A 24,828-nucleotide genomic window follows, 5' to 3' on the forward strand; every position below is an offset into this window, starting at 1 on the left:
GGCAAGATAAATGTCAAGTTTCCGCGGATAAATGTGAAGTTTCCGAAGATAATCACGAAGATCGGAAAAATTGGAATATCTCCATTTTTGAGCTATGACGGCTTAAGGGCAGAAGGGGAAAGACGCAAACCGACCTAGGAACATGTATATAAGGAGTCCTAGGTGAGAGGCAAAAAAGAAGACTCTTGGCACTTAGAAACTTTGAGGCATTATTCTCGACATGCTCTGTTTCTATGGCTGACACCCGATTACCAGACGAACGCGCACAAGCAGTTCGATCTCTTGGTTCACTCTTGAACTACGTTCAGCTTGATCCTCGAAAGGGGTACGTAGGCAGCCTTTCATAAGGTTCAGTCCGAAATCAATCAAAACCATTTTCGTATCTTTTTTGTCTTCTGTTATCGAGCTGCGACTCAACTAGATTTAAGGTTTTAGGTTGCTAGAACTAGGTAATTCGCTGACAGCTCTTGCGGCCGAAGCTTTTTTAATCTCTTGTAATGATTGCAACGCTCTTACACGGATTCGAAATAAGATCTACCTTTTCTATAAATTCGTTTTGTTATCTTTTCATATTTTCCGCATTTATTTGGTCACTTGTCGTTGGCTTTCGCAGAGAATTCGAGACCTTAGGGAAAGTTAGGGTTTCCTGACTTTCCTCCGATTACGGAAATCGACAGTGCGAATTTCGGTTCCCACACTGCTTTAGTCAATCTATCAACCACCACCAAGATGACTGATTTGCCCGCGGAAAGAGGCAACCCATCAATAAAGTCCATTGCTATATCAGTCCAAATCAACTCAGGTATTGGTAAAGGCTGTAGCAAACCAGGATAAGCTGTAGTTTCATATTTGCACCTTTGACAGACTCCACAGCTGTGTATGAAAGCTTGAATATCTGTTGCCATGCCTTTCCAATATAACAAAGCTTTCACTCTCTGCTTCGTAACTTCTCTTTCCGAATGACCTCCCCCACCAGAACTATGCATCCACTCCAGAATCTTGGTACGCAAAGCAACATCATTCGGTACCACCAACTTACTCTTCCTTCTCAATATCTCTTGAGACCATGTAAAGGGTCTCTTACTTCTCGGATTCAACTTCAATGCCTCAATTATCTCTTTTGTTTCTGAATCTTTATCATAACTCTGTTGAATCTGCAGCAACAAATCACACTCCAACACTGTCATAGCCATATGCAACACTTCTGAGCCTTCCTTTCGCGACAATACATCAACAATAAGGTTCTCCTTCCCTTGTTTATATTGAATCTCATAGTTAAACTCCTAGAGCTTTTGCAACCACTGTTGTTGAATGTGAGTATTCAATCTCTACTCCAGCAAGTACTTCAAGCTGCGTTGATCCATCTTGATTATGAAATGACCTGTGAGTAAGCAATGGCGCCACTTTTGAACCGCAAACACCACAAACACCACAGCTTGAAGTTCTTTCTCGTATATAGAAGGATGGAGTTGTTTACCCTTAAGATGGCGACTGGTGTATGCTAAGGGATGTCCTTCTTGCATCAACACTGCACCGATCCCATTACCGCATGCGTCGGTTTCAACCACAAAGGGTAAATCAAAACGAGGTAAAGCCAGTACCAGAGCTTCACATAGTGCTTGCTTCAGTCTATTACGCGCTTTTGTCGCTTCTTCATTCCACTTAAAACAGTCTTTCTTAGTGAGAGTTGTAAGGGGTCTTGCAATGGTACGAAAACCTTTTACAAACCACCTATAATACCCAGCTAACCCAAGAAACCCTCTTAACTGCTTCAACGTCACCGATATTGCCCACTCAGCTACAGCTTTAATCTTATTTGGATCAGTTGAAACACCTTCTGCTTGAATATAATGTCCCAAATATTCAACTCTGTTTGTAGCAAAGGCGCACTTGCTGAGCTTCGCAAACAGCTTATTACTCCTCATTAGCTTAAGGACACTTCTCAGATGCCCCACATGCTCTCCAATTGATGAACTGTATATTAAGATGTCATCAAAGAAGATCAAGACACACTTCCTTAACAAGCTTTTGAACACTGCATTCATTAGGCCTTGAAATGTTGCAGCTGCATTGGTTAGGCCAAATGGCATCACAAGATATTCATAATGGCCACTATGGGTTTTGAGAGCTGTCTTATGAATATCATCAGTATGCATCCTCACTTGATGGTAACACGCACGAAGATCTATCTTCGAATACACCTTAGATCCTCCTAGTTCATCCATCAAATCTTCTATTAGTGGGATGGGGAAGCGATCCTTCACCGTCATGCCGTTCAAACCTCGGTAATCAACGCATAACCTCCATGAACCGTCCTTGTTTTTTACCAACACAACCAGTGAAGCATAAGAGCTGGAACTTTTTTGAATAGTCCCTGCATCCATTAGCTCCTGAACCATTTTGTCAATTTCATTCTTTTGGTACACTGCATACCGGTATGGCCTCTGGTTGATCGGATTAGATCCTTCAAGAAGAGGTATTTTATGGTCATAATCCTTTCTGAATGTGGTAAAGCTTTCGGTTCCTCAAAGATGTCTTTAAACTCTTGCAAGGCTTTAGAGTTACCTGGATGCAGAGTTTCCTCTTGCGTTGGTTGAACCTCCAATGCGCTTTAGCTTGTTCTTCATCATCCATGTGGTTCACAGATATCATTGCTAGCTGAACATCTTCTTCTCTCAACTTATTCAGTTTAGCCGACTTCAACTCTCTGATAGAAACATCTTTAATACCATGTAGTAGGACACTCTTCTTCCCCATTTTAAACTGCATTGTGAGATTCTGAAAGTCCCAAGTAATTGGTCCCCACTGTTGCAGCCACTGAACTCCAAGAACCATATCACAACCTCCCAAAGGAATTACCATAAAATCTGCCTTGAAAGATATACTCTGAAAATTCCACTGGAAAACATCAATCTTCGCACTCACTTCCAATTTACTACCATCAGCCACTGCTACTCTTGTGATACCCGCTGGTTTCATCTCACATTCTAATTTCTCAGCAACCATCGCATCCATGAAGTTATGAGTTGAGCCAGTGTCAATGAGGATGAACAATGAACACTTCTCATAGACTCCTTTCACTCTCATTGTTTTGTAGTCAGAGATACCTGCAACTGCATTGAAAGAAATGTGAGCAATGTCTGCTTCTTCTTCTTCACGTTCTCCTCTTCTCTCTTGACTACTTACTCCTCATCTTCACAATCAATCATAAACATTTGTGTCTTCTTATGTTTCAAGTAATGACCCGGTGAGTATTTTTCACAAAAATAACAAAGACCTGCAACTCTTCTTCGACACATTTCTTCTTAAGAGAGAAACTGTCTTGGATTATCACCAGTTTTTTCCTTAGTCTGCGAATAATCCTTCTTTGTTTCAAACTCCTTCTTCATAGGTAACAACCCCTTAGACTGCATTCCATTCTTCTGCGGTACCCATCCTTGAGAAGCTGCCTTTTTTGGATGCGCCTTTTCGTACAGACGACCCAACATCAAGACTGACGGACTGTTTGTGGTTGGAACATCCTTATGTGCATCTGCGTATCAACTCTTAACCCAGCAAGATATGCACAGACCAAATACTCTTCAGATAATTTGACTCTCGTTCGGATGAGCTCAAATTTCCCATGATAGTCAACAATACCATCAGTTTCTTGTAATTCCTTCAACTCTGCTATAGGATCGTCCATAACCTCTTCAAACCTCTCCTTCAATAGAATCTTATAGTAAGGCCAATCAAGCAGAATATCAGTACCTACTTCCGATTGAATCACAGTCTGATGCCAACTAGATGATAAACCATCGAAATGTATTAACGCTAAGCCTACTTTCAACTCCTCAGGTGTATGATCCATCACGAATAGTTACTCTACTTTAGATAACCATTCCTTCATACGTTCACCACTGAATTGAGAAAAATCCAGTTTCGCCATAAGAGTAAGACCGGCGTATTTGTACTGAGTGCCTGCTCTGCCTCTCGCTTGATCATTCGCATTCGCTTTGATGATCGGAGTGTTAGAAACTCCCGGCGATGATCTTCCTATATTATTATCGTGACTCGTCGACGGTTGATTCCTGCTGCCTGGAATCAATCGAATCGCCTCGAACATATATGTGATGTTCTTATCCATCTTCTCATTTTGATCCGCAACTGTAATCTCCAGTTGTTGCGTTCTCTCTAACATGTGATAGATTCGCGATCCCAAGATTTCTTCCACACCTCGAGATGCTGCTTCTTTTATCATCGTCTGAGATATTGTTTCCGCCATTGCCAAGAATCATCGAGAATATGATACCTTTGATAGAGTAAAACTGTAGTTTTATTGAAATGAAAGAAAGAATCCAATGTTCCTAAACATCGATTCAAAGAATTACAATGATAAGCAACTAGTCAGACTAGCGACTCAAGTCACTCGATCACTGACTTTCCAGGAAAGTAGAAAGGAAAAGAAAAGAAAAGAAAATAAAGTGTTTACAACTTTTTGAATGAATGAAAAAGCGTAATTATGATTTTAAACAGAATAGTAACAAACTTTTTGTTACGACTCACTCTCTCTTCTGACGTGGCCGTTGACTTTAACTGACGTGTCCCTTACTTCCGATTCTCTGTACCATTATCATCATCAGCAGCAGGTGCAAGTACCAAGCCAGTACGTATTCCCTGAAGCAGCTGCTCAACGGAAACGGGACGTCTTCCCCTTCTCCTGAGAATCTCCTGAAGCTGTGAATCCATATCGGTGGTTCCGTTCCTTGCAGAATTTTTCATCATTTCTATGAAGATTGGAGCCAAGATGGAATCCATTGGTCTGTAAGCATTGCTTTCCTCCTCCTCCTCCTCCTGCATCTCTTCCATGGCTGATGATTCCTACAGTTCTGTACAAACCCAAAAACAAGAACTCAGCTTTAAACCAATGATTTGGTTCAGAATCATTAGCCTCAGTTCACTCCTCCTACGCAGGCGCCTATTACCATTTGGCGGCCCAACGTTTTTACCATGCTTCGATTTACTTCCTGTGACACCTATTCTTTTGAAATTTTCTAACACTTGTGTTCCATTTGCTTCCTGTTGAGTAATGTCATTTTGTACTCAAACCAAACTAAAGAAGACTAGTTACTAAGACTTGTGTGGTTAAGGAGTTGTTACAATAGTGTAATAGGTGATGTTTGAGTTGTTTGTGAAACTAGTCTACTAAAGTAAGGTTATGGGTGTTGTATTAGTGGGAGTTGGTAAAAGTAATCATCTCAGTTGTAGTAAGAGAGAGAGAGAGTTAAAAGGAGAGAAGAGAACATGTATGAAACTTTGTACGTTTTGGAAATCAAAAAGGAGAAGTGTGAAGTTGTTTTTGTTAAAGCTCAATGTTATCATTAACAAATCGTGCAGTCATTGAAACAGAGTAAAATCTCCACATGGTATCAGAGCGGTGGATGCCTAGAGCCACCCAAAGTGTGAGAGATATGGCAGAAGGTTCTGGAAAATTGAAGAACAAGGCTTAGGTCAGAGAAACCGAAGCTAAGGCTAATGAAATCAAGGTGAACAAGAAGGTGGTTCAAGAAGAAAACTACTTGTTGAACGCAAGACGCAAAGAACAAAGAGGAGACAAAGAAAATGTATGGCTCATCGAAAGTGGCTGTACAAGTCACATGACATATGAGAAGTTATTCATAAGGCTCAACACAAACATCAAAGTTCCAATTCAAGTCGGGAATGGAGCTGTACTAATGTCAAAAGGAAAGAGAGACATTGAAGTGATGACCAAGAAAGGCGCAAGAATCATCAGAGATGTGTTTCTAGTACCAAGTCTTGGGAAAAATCTACTCAGTGTTCCACAGATGGTTATGAATGGGTACGGAGTTAACTTCAAGAAACAGAGCTGCATCATACATGATTCAAGAGGAAGAAAGATCGGAGAAATTCAGATGGAAAATAAGATTTTTCATCTGAAATGGCCAACAAAAGATGAGTGTGCAATGGTGGCTAAGACTGATATTGCTGACCTATGGCACCAAAGACTTGGACATACTTGCTACTCAAATCTAAACAAGATGCAGTCAAAAAGGGTGGTGGTTGGCTTACCAAAATTCAGAACAGATGCAAAGAGATGTGAGAGTTGTATATTGAGCAAGCACAGCTGTGACGCCTTTCCAAAAGAATCAGAGTCAAGAGCAAAAGGGAGGCTTGAACTAATACATAGTGATGTGTGTGGTCCAATGCAAAATGCATCTATGAGTGGCAGTAGGTATGTACTTACATTCATCGATGATGCAACTAGAATGATTTGGGTGTATTTCTCGAAGGAAAAATCAGAGGTTTTTGGAACTTTTAAAAGGTTCAAACAGCTTGTTGAAAATCAATATGGATGCAAGATCAAGAAACTTAGAATAGATAGAGGAACATAGTATCTTTTTGGAGAGTCCACAAGGTTTTTGAAAGATAATAGCATTGAGAGGCAACTGATTGCCGCCTATTCTCCTCAACAAAATGGTGTCACAGAAAGAAGAAACAGAAGCTTGAAGAAATGGCCAGAGCCATGATTAAAGCCAAAGATCTACCTCTGAGTTATTGGGCTGAGGCTGTGTACAATGCTGCTTACATTCAAAACAGAACAACAACAAGAACACTTGAGAACAAGACACCACTTGAAGCTTGGAATAAGACAAGACCATCGGTAAATTACATGAGAGTGTTTGGATGCATATGCTATGTGCATATACCAGATCAGAAGAGAAAGAAGTGGGATGACAAGTCAAAAAGAGCCATATTTGTTGGTTATAGCTCAAATAAAAAAGGTTACAGAGTCTACTTGTTGAAGGAAGGCAAGATCAGCATATCCAGAGACGTCATATTTGAAAAGGAAAGCAAGTAAGACTGGAGTAAGAAAGAAATTGTAAAGGGACAAAACATGGCAACTGAATCAGAAATCAGAGAAGAAGAAGGACCCATGGAAGAAGAAACAAGCTCAAGTGAAGATGAAGAAACAAGGGAAAGAAGACAAATTTGTCAAAACTTCCCAAATGCGAGTTCAAGTAGCTCAGGAGAAGATTCTAGTCCACCAAACAGAAAGACTAGATCAATCAGTGAGCTACTACTCATGGCACCATATGAAGACATTGAATATTCTGCTATTGTTGAAGGCTGATTTGCAAGCTTGGAGGAACCATCATTATTTAAAGAAGCCGTACAACATTCAGAGTGGAGAGAAGCAATGAAAGAAGAGATACAAATGATAGAGAAGAATAAAAATTGGAGTCTAGTTCAAAGACCGGCTGACAAGAATGTTGTGAGTGTTAAGTGGATATACAGGCTGAAGACAAATGCAAATGAAAATGTAGTAAGACACAAAGCAAGGTTAGTTGCACGAGGGTTTGCTCAATAATATGGAGTTGACTATCTTGAGACTTTTGCCCATGTTTCAAGACATGAAACCATTAGACTTCTACTTGCAGTTGCAGCTCAAAAGAAATGGAAACTGTTTCAGCTTGATGTCAAATCTGCTTTTCTGAATGGAGAACTAGAAGAAGAAATATATGTAGAACAACCCCTTGGATTTGAAGAAGAAGGAAAAGAAGATTATGTTCTACACTTACACAAAGCTCTCTATGGTCTAAAACAGGCTTCTAGAGCTTGGTACAGCAGGATTGATGAGTTCTTTCGAAGAGAAAATTTCAAGAGAAGCGACAATGATCATGCCCTTTACACCAAAGAAACTGATGGGAAACTTCTTGTGGTATGCATCTATGTTGATGATCTCATCGTGACCGGAGATGATGAAAAGATGGTGGAAGAATTCAAAGCAACAATGAAAGATGAGTTTGAGATGTCTGATCTAGGACAACTGAACTACTTTTTGGGAATGGGGATTGAGCAGACTCAAGGAGAAATTTGTTTACCTCAAGAGTGTTATGCAAAGAAGTTGTTGAAGAAGTTTAACATGGAGGATTGTAAGTCTATGAACACTCCTTTAATTGCACAGAAACATGAACAAGAAGAACACAGTGATGCAGTAGATCCAACACTATACAGTAGCTTAGTGGGAGGTTTGCTATATCTAACCGCAACACGACCTGATCTGATGTTCTCTGCATCATATCTGTCAAGATATCTCAAAGAACCGATGTCAAAGCATTTGAAGGAGGCTAAGCGGGTACTCAGGTACATCAAAGGAACAAGTGATTTGGGTTTGAAGTTTACTGCTACAAGTGGGGGAAAGTTAATTGGATACTCAGACAGTGATTGGGGAGGGTGTAGAGAAGACTTGAAGTCCACCACAGGGTATTGTTTCAGCATTGGATCAGCTGTTTTCTCTTGGCAAACAAGCACGCAAGATACCATTGCACAATCCACTGCTGAAGCAGAGTACATGGCACTATCTGCGACGGCAAATCAAGCAGTATGGCTGAGAAGACTACTTGAAGACTTAAGGTTTTGCAGTCAAGAGGGAGTGCCTATATTTTGTGATAACCAATCTGCCATAGCTATTGGAAAGAACCCAGTCCAGCACAAAAGGACCAAGCATATGCTAATCAAATATCACAAGGTGAGGGAATATGAGAAGAATCATGATATCCAGCTGAAGTACTGCAGAAGCAAAGAACAACTGGCCGACGTTTTCACTAAGGCATTGGGAACTCGAAGCTTTGAGTTCTTCAGAAACAAACTCGGTTTGAAATTTCAGTTTGAGTGACAAAATGGCAAGAGAGAGTGTTGAGTAATGTCATTTTGTACTCAAACCAAACTAAAGAAGACTAGTTACGAAGACTTGTGTGGTTAAACAGTTGTTACAATAGTGTAATAGGTGATGTTTGAGTTGTTTGTGAAGTTAGTCTACTAAAGTAAGGTTATGGGTGTTGTATTAGTGGGAGTTGGTAAAAGTATTCATCTTAGTTGTTGTAAGAGAGAGAGTTAAAAGGAGAGAATAGAACATCTATGAAACTTTGTACGTTTTGGAAATCAAAAAGAAGAAGTGAGAAGTTGTTTCTGTTAAAGCTCAATGTTATCATTATCAAATGGTGCAGTCACTAAAACAGAGTAAAATCTCCACACTTCCCCTTAATTAAAACACACAGCAATGAGATTAAAAGAAGTGATGTATATGGACTTTTATTAGAGTTAAAAGAAGTGAAATTTTTAAGAGGGTGGTCACTTACTGGGCTAGGTTCGAGTCATAGTGGTTGTGGTGTAAGTAGCAGCGAGAAAGAAAAGATTCAAAGTGACCAAGTGTACAACCTGATGTGTTCTGTCTTTTGTTTCTTGTTGAGATTTTAATACGAGAGAGAGGGGTAATGATGTTACAAGTTCCGGGGCTACTTATATAGGCAATGGAATTTGGCAGTTTGTTGCCATAGTTACATAATATAAAATGAAATTTCGTTGTTTTTAATTAAGTAGTAGCTTTTCTAATGAATTTCCAACTATTAAACAAGACATAGTAACGCGTTCATGGAATTAACAAGGGATAGGAACAGGTTTAGTTTATATTATTCCCCTCAAGATAGACAAGTAGCAGAGATGAACGCCTTGATATATTCTACTGAATTGTTCACTAATTACAGATTCTTACTAAGCCGCGTCTTCGCTTTGTAACTTCGCTATGAACTTTTAACAATCAATTTCACCAAACAAAGACTGAAAAACCACAAGCAACCAGCAGAATTCTAACCAAAAGGTAGAAGTATTCATTCCCATAAAACATCACAAAATGATTTTTTTTTTTGTTTTCCAAAAGGGTAGTAGAGCTAGAATTCAACTAAAATACTGGAACCTTTTTATATACAGACCAAAAGCTTATGTTTTTTTCATCATCTTCTCTTGCTCCTATTAATTGCTCTGCTATGTTGAGAACCAGGTGGCTAAGCTTACATGGGATCGAGCATGCTCCTATCACCATCATCATCTCGGTTTCCATCTGTGCTCTAAGAAACCTGGCTGCTGCTGCTTGTCGAAGAAGACCCACCATTTGTCTCCCCATCCACAATAGGTAGCTAACACCTACAAACCGGGCACGAGCTGTGAAGCTCAAGCCATGGGAGCAAGCAGTGAGGATGAAAGCTGTGGTGACACGACATCTGTTTCCCCACAGCTAAAACCTCAAAATCATCCAAACACACAGAACACTGAAGCCCCGGCTCTACGATTATCACACTAGCCAAAGCCTCGACCGCATCACTCCAAGCTGGAGGCGTTCCATACCTCCTAGGATCAGTCTCAGTTAGAGTCTCAAGCAGCGCTTCAAATTTAGGACCGATGAAGTACTCGCTGAGAGAACCAGCAACAACAGGAGGCAGAGTGTCGGACACAGCAGAGCTTGGGACGGCCACAATCTGATTATGAGGATTGGTGACGATCACGCGTCCTCTCTCTTGATTGTTATCATCAGCAGCAGCAGGTGCAAGTGTTAAGCCAGCACGTATTCCCAGAAGCAGCTGCTCAACGCAAACAGGACGTCTTCCTCTTCTCCTAAGCATCTCTTGAAGCCGAGATTCCATATAGTCCCCTCCTCCTCCTCCACGGTGTTCAGTTTCATTCTCAGTCTCAACAGTCTGGTTCCTTTCGGAGTTGTTCGTCATTTCCACCAACAATGAAGCCCAGACAGGAATGTCTGGTCTCCAAACATTGGAATCTCGTTGTTGTTCCTCCTCCTCCTGCTGCATCTCGTCAAGGAAGCCGCTTAGACAAAAGGGGCATTTGATGTCAACTGGAGTCACTGTCTGAGAACACGTGTGGCACCAAAACGTCGTCGCAGCTGTTTCTTCCTCCATATTGTTCATATCCAAAAACAAGAACCCAACTTTAACCAAACAAAACAGCAAATCTCGTTATAAGATAAAGTTACATCAAAACTCTAAGACCACCCGCAACGGGGGTTCACGAGCAATCCTTAGCACAAATACATAGGTTAGTCGTAATATAATAATATTAATTATGTTAATTTACCTAAGGATTGGTCCGTCGGGAAGGAGTTTAAGGAGTTGATCCCTAGCTACGTGGCAATATCTGAGTGGGACGGGCTTGGTTTGTTTTTGGGTTTGGTTTAAAAAAATTGGTCATTCTCGACCGAGATTGAAAAAAAAAACGAGAGCTCGACGAAAGGCGATATTTTGGCGATTGAAACCGATCGTCTTCATGAAGGTAAATCGAAGCCAAAACCTGTATGTTTGTTCGATTTAGCCTAGTTTTCAACTTGTTTCCTCTCATTTAAGGGTTCGGGAACGGGTTCGAATCGATTTGGGTTTACGATTGAAATTAGGGTTTCAAAAAAATTTGGGGTTAAATCGATTTGGGGTTTAGATCCAGTATGGGCGTTTATAGAAAGGGTTTTGACAAGATTTCGGTTTCAATCCGAAGCGGATTTTATCTTATTTCTTATACGGTTTCGAAATGAATTTGGTATCAAACGGAAGAGGATTTTCTCTTTTTTCTTAACGGTTTCAAAACCTTTTAGGTTGATATGTGTTCGCTTTCAATCGGTTCGTCATTTTTTTAAATCCATAGGTATATCTGAGTAGGCATGTGAAGGAAGTCACGGGTGCATTTGGCGGTCTGTAGCTCATGTGAAGGAAGTCACGGGTTCTTTTTCCTCACTTTATGTATTATAAGTAGTACTCAATGTAGTCTTTAGCTATGTATCTCGGAGAGGTTGTTTCCTTTTTCCTCAAAACTTGTTTCCTCTTGTTTAAATCTTGCCTCCAAAAATAGTGTTTCTCGGAGAGGTTGTAATATTTTGCTTGCCTGTACTTGTAATCGGTTCGTACTACTACAAGAACCACTTCTGTTTAGGTAATATTTTGATTATGTTTTGAACTTGTGTATCCTTTTGTTTAGTTGAAACTACACTTAGTTTTTAAACTTGTCAAGAGAAGATCTAACTAGAGGGTTAGAAAAGACGAGTAGATTACTTCTTAAGGAGGAGCAGTTAACACTGCAACCAATTAATAGTTTGTAGTTTAAATCAAGAACGTTCATGTAACCCGTTTCAAAATGGCATAAAATTTATAACTGCTATGAGTTGATCCTCCAAAAAAAAAATGAAATTGCAAGTAAGATGAAAAGGTAATGAGAAAATGAATATTCTTTTTAAAATTCGGTAAATTTTTAAGATCTATAACCAAAAACAAAAATGAAAATTGCAATAAGATGACAATGTAATGAGAAAATGAATATTCTTTTTTAAATTTGGTAAATTTTTATGATCTATAACCAAAAAAATATTTTGTTTGAAAAAACTCAACTAAATATTTTGTTTTAAAAAGGAGGGAAACCTAAAATGTCATCATCTTCATCCGATGGACTTGAAGAAAGAGTAGTGACTACTTCAACGACGACCATTCGATATATTCGATACAAACTTTCAGACGCCGATTCCGCATGAATAAGGGATTATTCATACGTATTGTCGATGGCCTTGAACAATTCTTTCCATTCTTTCAGCAAAGAAAAGATGCAACCGGGAGGTTCGGTCTTTCTGCACTACAAAAATGTACGGCAGCAATTAGTCTGCTTGCTTACGGTACTGCGGCTGACACGGTGGACGAATATCTCCGACTTGGTGAGACCACAGCACTTTCGTGTTTACATAATTTCACTAACAGATTTATACAGTTATTTGGAGATGAGTATCTACGACGACCCACACCGGAGGATCTTCAACGACTACTCGATATTGGAGAGAAACGCGGGTTTCCTGGGATGGTCGGGAGCATTGACTGTATGCATTGGGAGTGGAAAAATTGCCCAACCGCTTGGAAAGGACAGTACGCACGTGGATCAGAAAAACCGAGAATTGTCTTAGAGGCTGTAGCTTCACACGATCTTTGGATATGGCACGCTTTCTTCGGTCCTCCAGGTACCTTAAACGATATTAATGTCCTCGATCGGTCTCCTGTTTTTGATGACATTTTAGAAGGTCGAGCTCCAAGGGTAAAGTACATGGTCAACGGACACATGTATAAGTTGGCGTACTACCTCACAGACGGTATATATTCAAAATGGTCAACATTTATCCAATCTATCACCCTCCCTCAAACTCCTCAACAATAGCTATTTGCTAAAGTTCAAGAAGCAACCCGAAAAGATGTGGAACGGGCTTTTGGAGTATTGCAAGCTCGATTTGCAATAGTGAGAAACCCGGTAAAAACATTGGATAAAGAAAAGATAGGGAAGATTATGAGAGCATGTATCATACTACACAATATGATAGTCGAAGATGAACGGAATGGATACACTCGTATCGATATATCTGAATTTGAAGAAGGAGACGTCACCAGAAGTTCACAGGTGGAAACCGAGAGGCCTACAAATCTGAATAATATGTTTTCCAATCGGAATGATCTTCGTGATAGGCATATGCATGACCAATTGAAAAATGATCTAATTCAAAATATTTGGAACAAATTTGGTGATGAAGATTAATAGTTGTTGTATCTTTATTTTTAATTATTGTATTTTTAAATTTAATTATGCAATAAAATTGATAAATTAAAAATTCACTTAAAAAAAAATTGTATTCTAAGGACTCTAAATTGGGGATCACCATTGTAGACACTCTTTTGATTCGAATCCTTAACTATTTAAATAAAAAAAAATTAATAAAAAAAGCCTAAGGATTGCTTGGGGAAATCCACCATTGTGGATGCTCTAAGAGTCACTCAGATGAAAACCCATTTCTCAAACTCACAGGCTAAATCCAAATAATGTGGGATTTGAGCAACCAAGATAGAAACAAAGAGAAACTAAAGATGTCTTTTTTTTCTTCTTCTTCTTGCAAATCGTTAATCCATCTCTTACACTAAAAGCAACCCAAGGCCAGGATATTATAAATACGAACAACCATAAACTCGAGAAACAATGAAACAACAAAATGCAAGAAAAAGTAAACACCTTTCGAATGGAGAGTCAGTCCTCTTCAACAACAAACAAACAAACAGACGAGAAATATAAAGAGCGGCGATAAGGAAGAAGTTCTGGGGAGTTAAAAACGGTTTGTGGGATTGTATGTATGTATGTATACTAGGGGTGGACACTTTACCCGATATCCGAAGCCGCACCCGAATCCGATCCGAAAAATCCGAACCGAAATAGCAAAATATCCGAACGGGTATTGAATTAGGAGAGATTGGATATCCGAACCCGAACGGGTAATATCCGAACCCGAACGGGTAATATCCGAACCCGAACGGGTAATATCCGAACCCGAACGGGTAATATCCGAACCCGAACGGGTAATATCCGAACCCGAACGGGTAATATCCGAACCCGAATGGATATCCGAAAATAACCGAACATATGTATAATTAACCTTATATTTCTAGTTTACATCTCTCATTTTATATAAAATATTTATATTGATACTACACATACTTTAAGTTCATATGATATACATACAATTACGGAGAAAATGATTTACTACTTACTTAAAATGCATGTCAAACTATTTATTTCAAAAATTAACAAAAAGTTACATCCAAAATTTAAAAACAATAACCCAATTAAAGTCTTTTTAGTTTTAAAATGTTATGCTCAAATCTATTAACCATTCAATCTATTAAAAATAAACAAATTAGTTAAGTGAAAGTTATAGTTTTAAATACAAGAAATTTGAGAAATGAAAATTTTAATATATTTTTTCAAAATCTAAATATCCGAACCCGATCCGAAATAACCGAATCCGAACTAAAAATACCTGAACCCGATCCGAAGTTCAAAAATACTCGAACGGGTTCTACACCTCTATACTGAAATACCCGAAAATCCGAAATATCCGATCCGAACCCGAACGCCCACCCCTAGTAGTATACTACAAAAATGAGAAAGTTGAAAGGGGATGAGGAGGATGATTCTTCTAGATCCTTCCTTATTTCTTTCTGCCTTTTTATGTGTCCTCTCTCCTCTACTAGTCAAGACCAAGATTAACCCGGGATTCTTAGAGTGAGGTTCTTAGCGGAAGTTAAGAACTGTTTCTTAATTTTTAACTAAAAAAGTTAAGAACCGGTTCTTAAAGTCTTTATTTAAGAACCGATTCTTAGCTTTTTTTAGTTAAAAGTTAAGAAACAGCTTCTTAACTTCCGCTAAGAACCTCATCATAAGAACTCCGGATTAATGCTCTTAGATCAGTTTTAAGTTTTAACTACTATTAATTAATTAAAGCTATTAGACCAGCTGATTATTTAACTATCTTTTTTAACTCGTGGGCTTCTTTCCAAAAAAAAATACATTATTGGTTGGGCTTTCCACGTTACTATATTATCAAGAAAAGAGCATCAACACTTAACTTATTAATAAATTAATAACGAAGGAGCCACCCACGGCGCGAATAAATTAGAGATTCAAACAATGTTAGGATTTGAGTTTCAAACAATGTTAGGATTTGAGTTTCAAACTCAATTTAAACCTCGTATGAGCCGGATGTCTAAATCCTCATCTTCCAACAATGTATCTCCAAATTGTAACCACAATCTTCATGCTCATTACCGCATGAGCAAACACCACACAACTTATTATTTTAATGTTATCTCCAATTGCAACCAAAATATCCAAAATGAGTATATTTATTCACACAAAATAACCCTGGAAAGAAGAAGCATTATGATGATGAAGCTGTACAACCCATTCTCAAGGTTTCTATCTATGGGGGACACGACATCCCATTTAGAAACACATGGCATGGAGATATCTCCCACTAATCATTTGTTAGGAGATAATAATCTATTACATGATACAGAAAATGTGAAATAAATGAAATAAAAAAATCATTTTGAATGAGGGTAATAAACTACTAAGATTAGCTGACTCAAATTTTGATAATGACAATGATTCACCATGATGAAAACCATCTAAAAACAAAAAGATGGTGGGGTTAAATCGTTCATCAAAGCATAAAATATATTTCTTCCATTTCTAAATGTAAATAGTTTTAGAAAAAAAAAATTTGTTTCAAAACATAAATTGTTTTCATATTTCAGTGCACTTTTTGTACAAATTGAATATTGTAATTATTTTTATGGTTGAGTTTATACATTAATTTGAGAATCAGCAGCTCACATGAGTTGAAAGTTTTCATCACACTTGTCAATTAATTAAACAATTCATCTTCTCCTCCGAGTTGGGCTATTATGGATATTGGATATAGTTACTCTCTTCAAACACTTTGCATTTCTTACAAGGTATTTCAACGCGTCTTTCTCCAGTTCTCCTGGCAAGCTATAATAACCCTTCCACACCAATGTTTCGAGATACTCAGGTGAATTCTTGGGTTGGATCAATTTACTTGATAATCATTGATATGATATTTGAGAATTCAAAAGACGAATAAGCATGAGGATGCATAAGAACAATGGTTGATCATACATGTAAGAAGATCCCACCAATCTTCTTTATGCATGTTTAGCTCCAATAGAAAAGAAGCTCAAGGTGCCGTTCAGCTCCTTAAGTATTTCAAACAAACGTATGTAACCAACACACTTTTTACCTCTCTCTTTAATCACCACGTTTTAGGGAGTTATTTGAATTCTTCACTTGGTTGTGGTTCTTTGCGTGCAGTTATCCTTTGGAATTTCTAGACGTAAAGATTGGGATCATCACTCCCTACCAAGGCCAGGTTGACGTTTTGCGTACTTGTTTCGCTAGAGAATTTGGAAGTAAAGAAGTAGAAGAGATGCAAATCAGTACGGTGGATGCCTTTCAAGGCAGAGAGGTAGACATACTACTTGGCTTTCTTTCGGATGTTAGAAGGATGAATGTGGCACTGACAAGACCGAAGCTTCGAGAATTATGACACAAATATAAATTAGCATGCTACTCCCTCCGTTCCTAAAAGATCTATGTTTTAGAAAAAAAAATTATTTCAAAAAGATACATATTTTACATTTTTAATACATTAATTAATGAAAAATTGTACTTTTCAAAAATTACAATTGTGTTTAATAAAATCTCATTGGTTAAAAGTTATTGGGAATAGTTAATTAAGAAAAACAATGTATTGGAAAATACAATTTTTTTTTTTTTTAATAAGTGTGAAAAAACTATAACATGGATCTTTTAAAAACAGAGGAAATACATTTTAATAAGGGTAAATCTCCAAAATAGCACATTTTTAAGTTTATATCACAAAAATAGCACTCAAAAACTAAAATGACCAAAATATCACCTTTCTAAGTTTATCCTTTGAAAATTTTAATTTTTTTATTTTTCAAAATTTGAAATCTTATCCCCAAAACCTCATTTCTCAACTCTAAACCCTAAACCCTAAACTCTAAACCCTAAACCCTAAACCTTAAATCCTAAACTCCACCATTTAACTATAAACCGTAAGTTTGTGACTTTTGATAAAACATTAAGTGCTATTTTTGTGACTTTTGACCTTGAGTGCTAGTTTGGGAACAAAAACTTGATTTAGTGTTATTTTTGTCTTTTTTTCTTTTAATAAAGCTTCGATCGCGAATACAACATGCTAATTCTTTACTTGTTTACACAGTGAGAGCAACAAAAAGAACGAGAGTTTTTCACCGTTATGTCTGAGTTATGTATTTTGAAAGTATATACTATAATGCTAATTATGATAGTCTATTAGGTGAAGTTTGAAATCCTGTAAGCGATCAGTGATCAGCAAAACACAATCCACTAAAACTGGTCGTATAGTTCTATTTTTAAAATGCTACTTTTCTATATTTTATCATTCCAAATATCAAATAATAATAGCTTAAATATTGTTGAAACCAATATAGACATTGGAATTTAGATTTACTAAAAAAATGAAATTCGTCAGATTCAAAAGCTGTACCTCACCGCACCTTGAAATGAACATTTCGTTGCTTTCACACCAATTAAGTAGTAGCTTTTTTATGAATTTCCAACTAAACTTCACGCGTAATCAAGACACAGTAACGCGCCCATGGAATCGGAGTATATTTAATATTTTCCTGGAGAAAGACATGTTTTCAACAAGTAGGTGATGAACGCCTTGAATATATTCAACTAGTTTTTCGCAAATTACAGTTTCGTACTAAGCCGCGTCTTCGTTTTGTCACTTCACCATGAACATTAACAATCAATTTCACCAAACACAAAGACTGAAGTAAACTGAAAAAGTCGGACACCAAGAACAAGCAAAAGGTAGAAGTATTTATTACCATAAAACATCACAAAATGATAGTTTTTGTTTTTTGTTTTCCAAAGGGTAATAGAGCTAGAATTCAACCAAAATCCTTGAACCTTCTTATGTACAGACCAAACGTAAAACATCTAGGTAGTGCTGCTATGTTGAGAACCAGGTGGCTAAGCTTCCATGGGATCGAGCATTGCTCCTATCACCATCATCATCTCGGTTTCCATCGGTGCTCTCAGATCCCTGGCTGCTGCTGCTTGTCGAAGAAGACCCACCACCTCCATAGCTGGCATTTGTTTCTGTTGTCTCATCCTCCGCAGGTAACTGATACCTACAAAGCGGGCAAGAGCTATGAAACTGAAGCCACGGGAGCAAGCAATCACTGTGAAAGATGTGGTTACAAGGCATCTGTTTGCCCACAGTTCCCATCTCAAAATCATCTAAACACACAGAGCACTGCAGACCCACGTCTTGGATTTCGAGACTAGCCAAAGCCTCAAGCGCGTCTCTCCTAGCCGGAGGCGTTCCATACCTCCTAGGATCAGTCTCGGTTAAACGCTCAAGCATGGCTTCGAATTCAGGACCGATGAAGTACTCGCTGAGAGAACCAGCAACGGGAGGCAGAGTGTCGGAAACAGCGGAGATTGGGACAGCCACGATCTGATTGTAAGGATTGGTGACGATCACGCGTCCTCTCTCTTGATTGTTATCATCATCATCAGCAGGTGCAAGTGTTAAACCAGCATATATTCCCTGAAGAAGCTGCTCAATGGAAACGGGACGTCTTCCTCTTCTCCTGAAGCTGGGAATCCATATCGGTTCCAGGGTGGATCCTTGCGGAATTGTTCATCATTTCCATGAAGATGGGAGTCAAGATGGAATCCATTGGTCTCTGAACGTTGGCGTCCTCTCGTTGTTGCTCCTCCTCCTGCTGCTGCTGCATCTCTTCAAGGAAGCCGCTTTGACAAAAGGGGCATTTGATCTCAGCTTCTTCCGTTACTGGTGGAGTCACTGTTTGAGAACACGTGTGACACCAATACGCCGTCGTTTCTTCTTCCATACTGTTTGTTCATAGCCAAAAACAAGAAGTCAGCTTTTCAGCAAACAAAACATCAAATCTCTCGTTGTAAGACAAAACCTACATGAATCAGCCAAGACAAAGCTACAAATCAAAACCCTAGAGTCAGATAAAACTTAAATCCAAACAATGTCCGGATTCAACGAAGGGAGAAACAACTTCCGAAAGGAAGAGAAACCAAATATGGGTTTTTTTTTTCTCTTGAATTGCAAATCGTGAATCTATCTCTTACAATAAAGCAATTCAAGTCCATGGAGATTATAAATACGAACAACCATAAACTCGACACGAAAACAACAAAATGTAAGAGAAAGTAAGCACCTTTCCTTTGAGTCCTCTTCAGTAACAAACGAGAAATATAGAGCAATGAGGAAGAAGTTCTGGGGAGGTTAGGGTTTTGTATGTATAGTACTAGGCGAGGGGGACGAGGAGGAGGATGATTCTTCTAGATCCTTCCTTCCTTCTTTCTGCCTTTTAGTTTAATCACCTAACTACAATGAAAACAGCTGATGATCTGATTTATTAACTAATTAAACTAGCTGATTAAATTAACCATCTATTTTTAGCTCGTGGGCTTTTTCTAAAAGAATACATATTTTATTGGTTGGGCTTTTTACCACACGTTGTCCTTTAATCTTCTTTGTGTGCCAAAAATTAATCTGTGTGTTATAAAATAACTTATAATTTTATAGTATCAAAAAATTTAAATAAAGACAAAATTTTATACCCGTAGAAAGAAAATAACACTGATATATGATAAATATACGATAGAGATAAGCTATTATAAAGAGGGAGAAGAGGGATGAGGTGCAAGTTATAAATGATCGAAATCGATCGTTTATACAGAAGTAAAAAGTTGAAGTTACTGTGCATGCATAGTGACAGTAGGTTCCACATTTGTTTACAAAATCAACAATTGAGGCGCCTCTCCTTCTGTTCGTATTGCTGCGATAATTGACTTTTGTAACACTCCCCCTTGGGGACCGGTGTCACTATCGTCTTTTGCTTAACGTCTATGTTGCCTCATTAAAAACCTTTCCAGGAAAACCCAATGGGAAAACCGTAGTTAGGTAAAAAGAGTACAACCACGTAAGCTCCCCCTCGAATTAGCAGTCTTAAATCCTTTTGATGACGCATTCCAATGTGATGGACATGTTTTCTAAATACTGAGGTATGAAGTGATTTTGTGAAAAGGTCGGCTGCATTGTCGCATGATCGAATATACTTTACTTCAATTTCTTTATTCTTCTCGAGCTCTTGAGTGTATGAAAAGAACTTCGGAGGTATATGTTTGGTTCTATCGCATTTGATATATCCCTCATTTGTTTGAGTCACGCATGCCGCATTATCTTCATATAAAACTGTTGGAGCAGTATCTTCATTAATTCCACTACTTGATCGGATATGTCGGCTCATGGACCTCAACCATATGCATTCTCTACTTGCTTCATGGAGTGCAATGATCTCAGCGTGATTTGAAGAAGTAGCAACAAGTGTCTGCTTCTGAGAACGCCAAGATATGGCGGTGCCTCCAATTGTAAAAATGTATCCTGTTTGAGATTGAGCTTTGTGTGGATCTGACAAATAGCCTGCATCTGCAAAACCAATTATTTGACCTTTCGGATTTTTAGGATAAAACAAACCAAAATCAATTGTCCCTTGAAGGTAACGAAAGATATGTTTAATTCCACTCCAATGTCTTCGTGTAGGAGACGAACTGAATCTCGCTAAAATATTGATGGCAAAAGATATGTCTGGTCGAGTACAATTTGCAAGATACATAAGGGCTCCCATTGCACTTAAATATGGAACTTCGGGACCAAGTATTTCTTCATTTTCCTCAAATGGTCGAAACGGATCATTTTCAACATTAAGTGATCTAACAACCATCGGGGTGCTAAGAGGGATTGCTTTATCCATGTTAAAGTGTTTCAACACTCTTTTGGTATATGTAGACTGATGTACAAATATACCCTTTTGAGAATGCTCAATTTGTAAGCCAAGACAGTACTTTGTCTGTCCGAGATCTTTCATCTCAAATTCTCCTTTTAAATAATCTGATGCATTTTGTATTTCTTCTTGAGTTCCGATAATGTTAAGATCATCAACGTATACCGCGATTATAACAAATCCGGATGTTGTTTTCTTTATGAAAACACAAGGGCATATATGATCATTCGTGTATCCTTCTTTTGTTAAGTGTTCACTGAGACGATTATACCACATTCATCCAGATTGCTTTAAGCCATATAATGATTTTTGCAATTTTATTGCACATAACTCTTTAGGTTTGGAACTTAATGTTTCTGGCATTTTAAATCCATCTGGGATTCTCATATAGATATCAGTATCTAATGATCCATATAAATATGTCGTAACGACATCCATGAGACGCATTTCTAAATTTTCATTGGCCGCTAGGCTCATCAGGAATCTAAATGTGATTGCGTCCATAACGGTAGAATAAGTTTCCTCATAATCAATTCCAGACCTTTGAGAGAAACCTTGGGCTACGAGGCAAGCTTTGTATCTTGTAATCTCGTTTTTCTCATTTCGTTTTCGGACAAACACCCATTTGTATCCAACAGGTTTCACATCTTTGGGTGTGAGTACAATAGGTCCGAATAAATTTCGTTTGTTAAGCGAATCTAGTTCGACTTGAATTGCATCTTTCCATTTAATCCAGTCATGTCTCTTTTGGCATTTTTATACAGACTTTGGTTCTGGATCTTCGTTTTCTTCATCTATTTCCTTTGATAAAAGGTATAAGAAAACGTCATCAATATCATCCATCACATTTCGTTTCCATATCTTTTCATTGTGGATGTAATTGATAGAAATCTCGTGATTTTCTTCAGATTCATGATGATCTATATTGTCGTTAGGTTCACAATTCGCTTCTTCCAAAATATTTTCCTTTACTTTGGGAGTATCATGCTTTTCACCTTCCTTACGTTTTCTAGGAATTTTATCCTTTGAACCAATTGGTCTACCGCGTTTCAAATGTGTTCCTGATTGACGTCTATCAACTGCCGTTCCAGCGTTTTGTGGTATTTCAATACGAGCAGGAGTATTTGCAGCGGGTATATGTGATTTAGTTACCATTTTGGTATAGGCAAATGCATCAGGCAGCTGATTTGCTATATTTTGTAAATGCATGATACGTCGAACTTCTAGTTCTAACTGTTTCGTAGGAGGATCAAGGTGTAATAGAGATGGCACACTCCATTTGATTTCTTTTCCTACTTGTTTATTGTCTCCCCCTAGAGTTTAGAATTCTTTCTCGTTGAAATGACAATCAGCAAATCGTGCCGTAAACACATCACCAGTTTGTGGTTCTAGGTATCTTATTATTGATGGAGAATCATAGACAATATATATTCCTAACCGTCTTTGCGGTCCCATCTTTGTACGTTGTGGTGGTGCCACTGGAACATAAACCGCAAAACCAAAGATTTTTAGGTGGGAAATATTTGGTTCTCTACCAAATGCTAATTGTAATGGAGAATATCTATGATATGCACTTGGTCTTATCCGAATTAGTGCTTCTGCATGCAATATTGCATGTCCCCATACAGAGGTTGGAAATTTTGATCTCATGATCAATGGTCTTGCAATCAGTTGCAGCTGTTTGATTAACGATTCTGCCAATCCGTTTTGTGTATGAACATGAGCAACTGAATGCTCTACTTCAATCCCTGATACCATACAATAATCATTAAAAGCTTGGGATGTGAATTCACCAGCGTTATCTAATCTAACTCTTTTAATTGGATAATCAGAGAATTGAGCTCTTAATTTGATTATCTGAGTCAGAAATCTCGCAAATTTCATATTTCGAGATGATAACAAACAAACATGTGACCATCTACTGGATGCATCGATTAGTACCATAAAGTAATAGAATGGTCCACATGGCGGATGTATCGGTCCACAAATATCACCTTGAATTCTTTCCAAGAATTTTGGTGATTCTTTATCAATTTTGATTGGTGATGGCCTTATGATTAATTTACCAAGAGCATATGCAGTACATGCCATTTTTTACTTTGATATATATCTTGAGTTTTCATTGAATGACCATGCGAACTCTCGATGTTTTTTCGCATCATTGTAGTGCTTGGGTGACCAAGACGGTCATGCCATAATATAACATCTTCTGGATTTCTCTTAATCACGAGATGTTATTCTATTGCATTAATATAAGTATGATGTAATCCAGAAGGAAGTTCTGGAAACTTTTCCAGTACAAGGCTTTTGCCTGATTTCTTAGAAGTTATATACATATACTTCTTTCCATTCTCAGTTGCAGACTGAGTGTCATACCCTTGACGGTATATATCTTTAAAACTCAACAAATTTCTCTTAGAATTTGGAGAATATAAGGCATAATCTATGGAAAACTTTGTTCCATTAGGCAACATAAAGTTTGCTTTGCCAATTTCTTCGATCAAGTCCGTAGGACCTGATATTGTGTTGACAGTCATTTTTGCTGACTTTAAGTTAGAGAAATATCTCTTATCTTTCAGTATAGTGTGTGCTGTACCACTATCTGGTATGCAAACTTCTCTACCAATTTGCTTAGTTGTTGTTCCATTTGCTTTCTTATCCATTTCCTCAAAGTGTTCATTAAGATTCACTTCCTTTGTCTTGCCTTTGATAGTTTCTTGGTACTTACATAGATGTTGAGGAGTTTGGCATATTTGAGACCAATGTCCCTTTGATCCACATCTGTAACAGACGTTCTCGTTTTTACGAATAGGATTTTCTTGGGCTTCTTTCCCTTTTGTCCGGTCAAATCGATTCCATGTGTTGGATCCCCTTCCTCTTGGTTTGTAACTCCTTTCATGACCACGATTAAATCGATGACCACGACCACGATAGGAATAATTTCCTCTTTCCGGATTTTTCATATCTGTTGCATTCACCTCAGGAAATGCTTTGGTTCCCGTGGGTCGGGTATTGTGGTTTTTAATAAGGAGTTCATTATTTTTCTCCGCTATCATGAGCGCCACAGCGAGTTCAGAGAACCTTGTATACCCGCGGTTTCTATATTGTTCTTGTAGAACATAATGATTTTTGTGGAACATTTGGTAAGTTTTCTCAAGCATTTCTGCTTCCGTTACAGGCTTACCGCAGTATTCTAATTGCACCGCTATCCTTAATATAGCGGAATTGTATGTTTCCACCTTTTCAAAATCTTGAAACCGTAGGTTTTCCCACTCATCGAGTGCATGGGGAAGAGTTGTTTTCTTCTGGTTATCGAACCTCTCTTTTAGAGCTTTCCAAAGATTTAGAGGATCTTTTATCCTTGCATAGTCATGCGTAAGGTTTTCATCTAGATGTTTTCTCAGAAATATTATGGCCGTAGCCTTTTCATGAGAAGCTGATTTATTTCCTTCTTTTATTGTATCGAGAATTTTTTCCGAGTCTAGATGAAGCTCCATATGTGTGATCCATTCTGTGTAATTTTCTCAAGTTATTTCGAGAGCCAGAAACTGAAGTTTCTCCATATTTGCCATTTGAATTTCCGTAGAAACACAAAATAATAAATTTTATTAGAATTTCATAATTTTAAAATGAACCATTTATATTAATAATACACGCAATTACGAGGAGGAACAACGCATAGAAAAGTAAACCGACATTAAGTGTAAAT

The 24,828-nt window shown here is 38.0% G+C and overlaps 3 pseudogenes; all 3 read right to left on the minus strand.

The window, feature by feature from the left end:
• Nucleotides 1-9,825: 9,825 nt before the first annotated feature.
• LOC106297403 lies at nucleotides 9,826-10,751 on the minus strand (annotated as a pseudogene).
• A 7,336-nt stretch (nucleotides 10,752-18,087) lies between these two features.
• Nucleotides 18,088-19,644, minus strand: LOC106297082 (annotated as a pseudogene).
• On the minus strand, nucleotides 19,161-24,616 carry LOC106297404 (annotated as a pseudogene).
• Between the last annotated feature and the right edge of the window lie 212 nt (nucleotides 24,617-24,828).

The sequence above is a fragment of the Brassica oleracea genome, chromosome C6 (genome assembly GCF_000695525.1).
Source record: "Brassica oleracea var. oleracea cultivar TO1000 chromosome C6, BOL, whole genome shotgun sequence".
NCBI lineage: Eukaryota > Viridiplantae > Streptophyta > Magnoliopsida > Brassicales > Brassicaceae > Brassica > Brassica oleracea.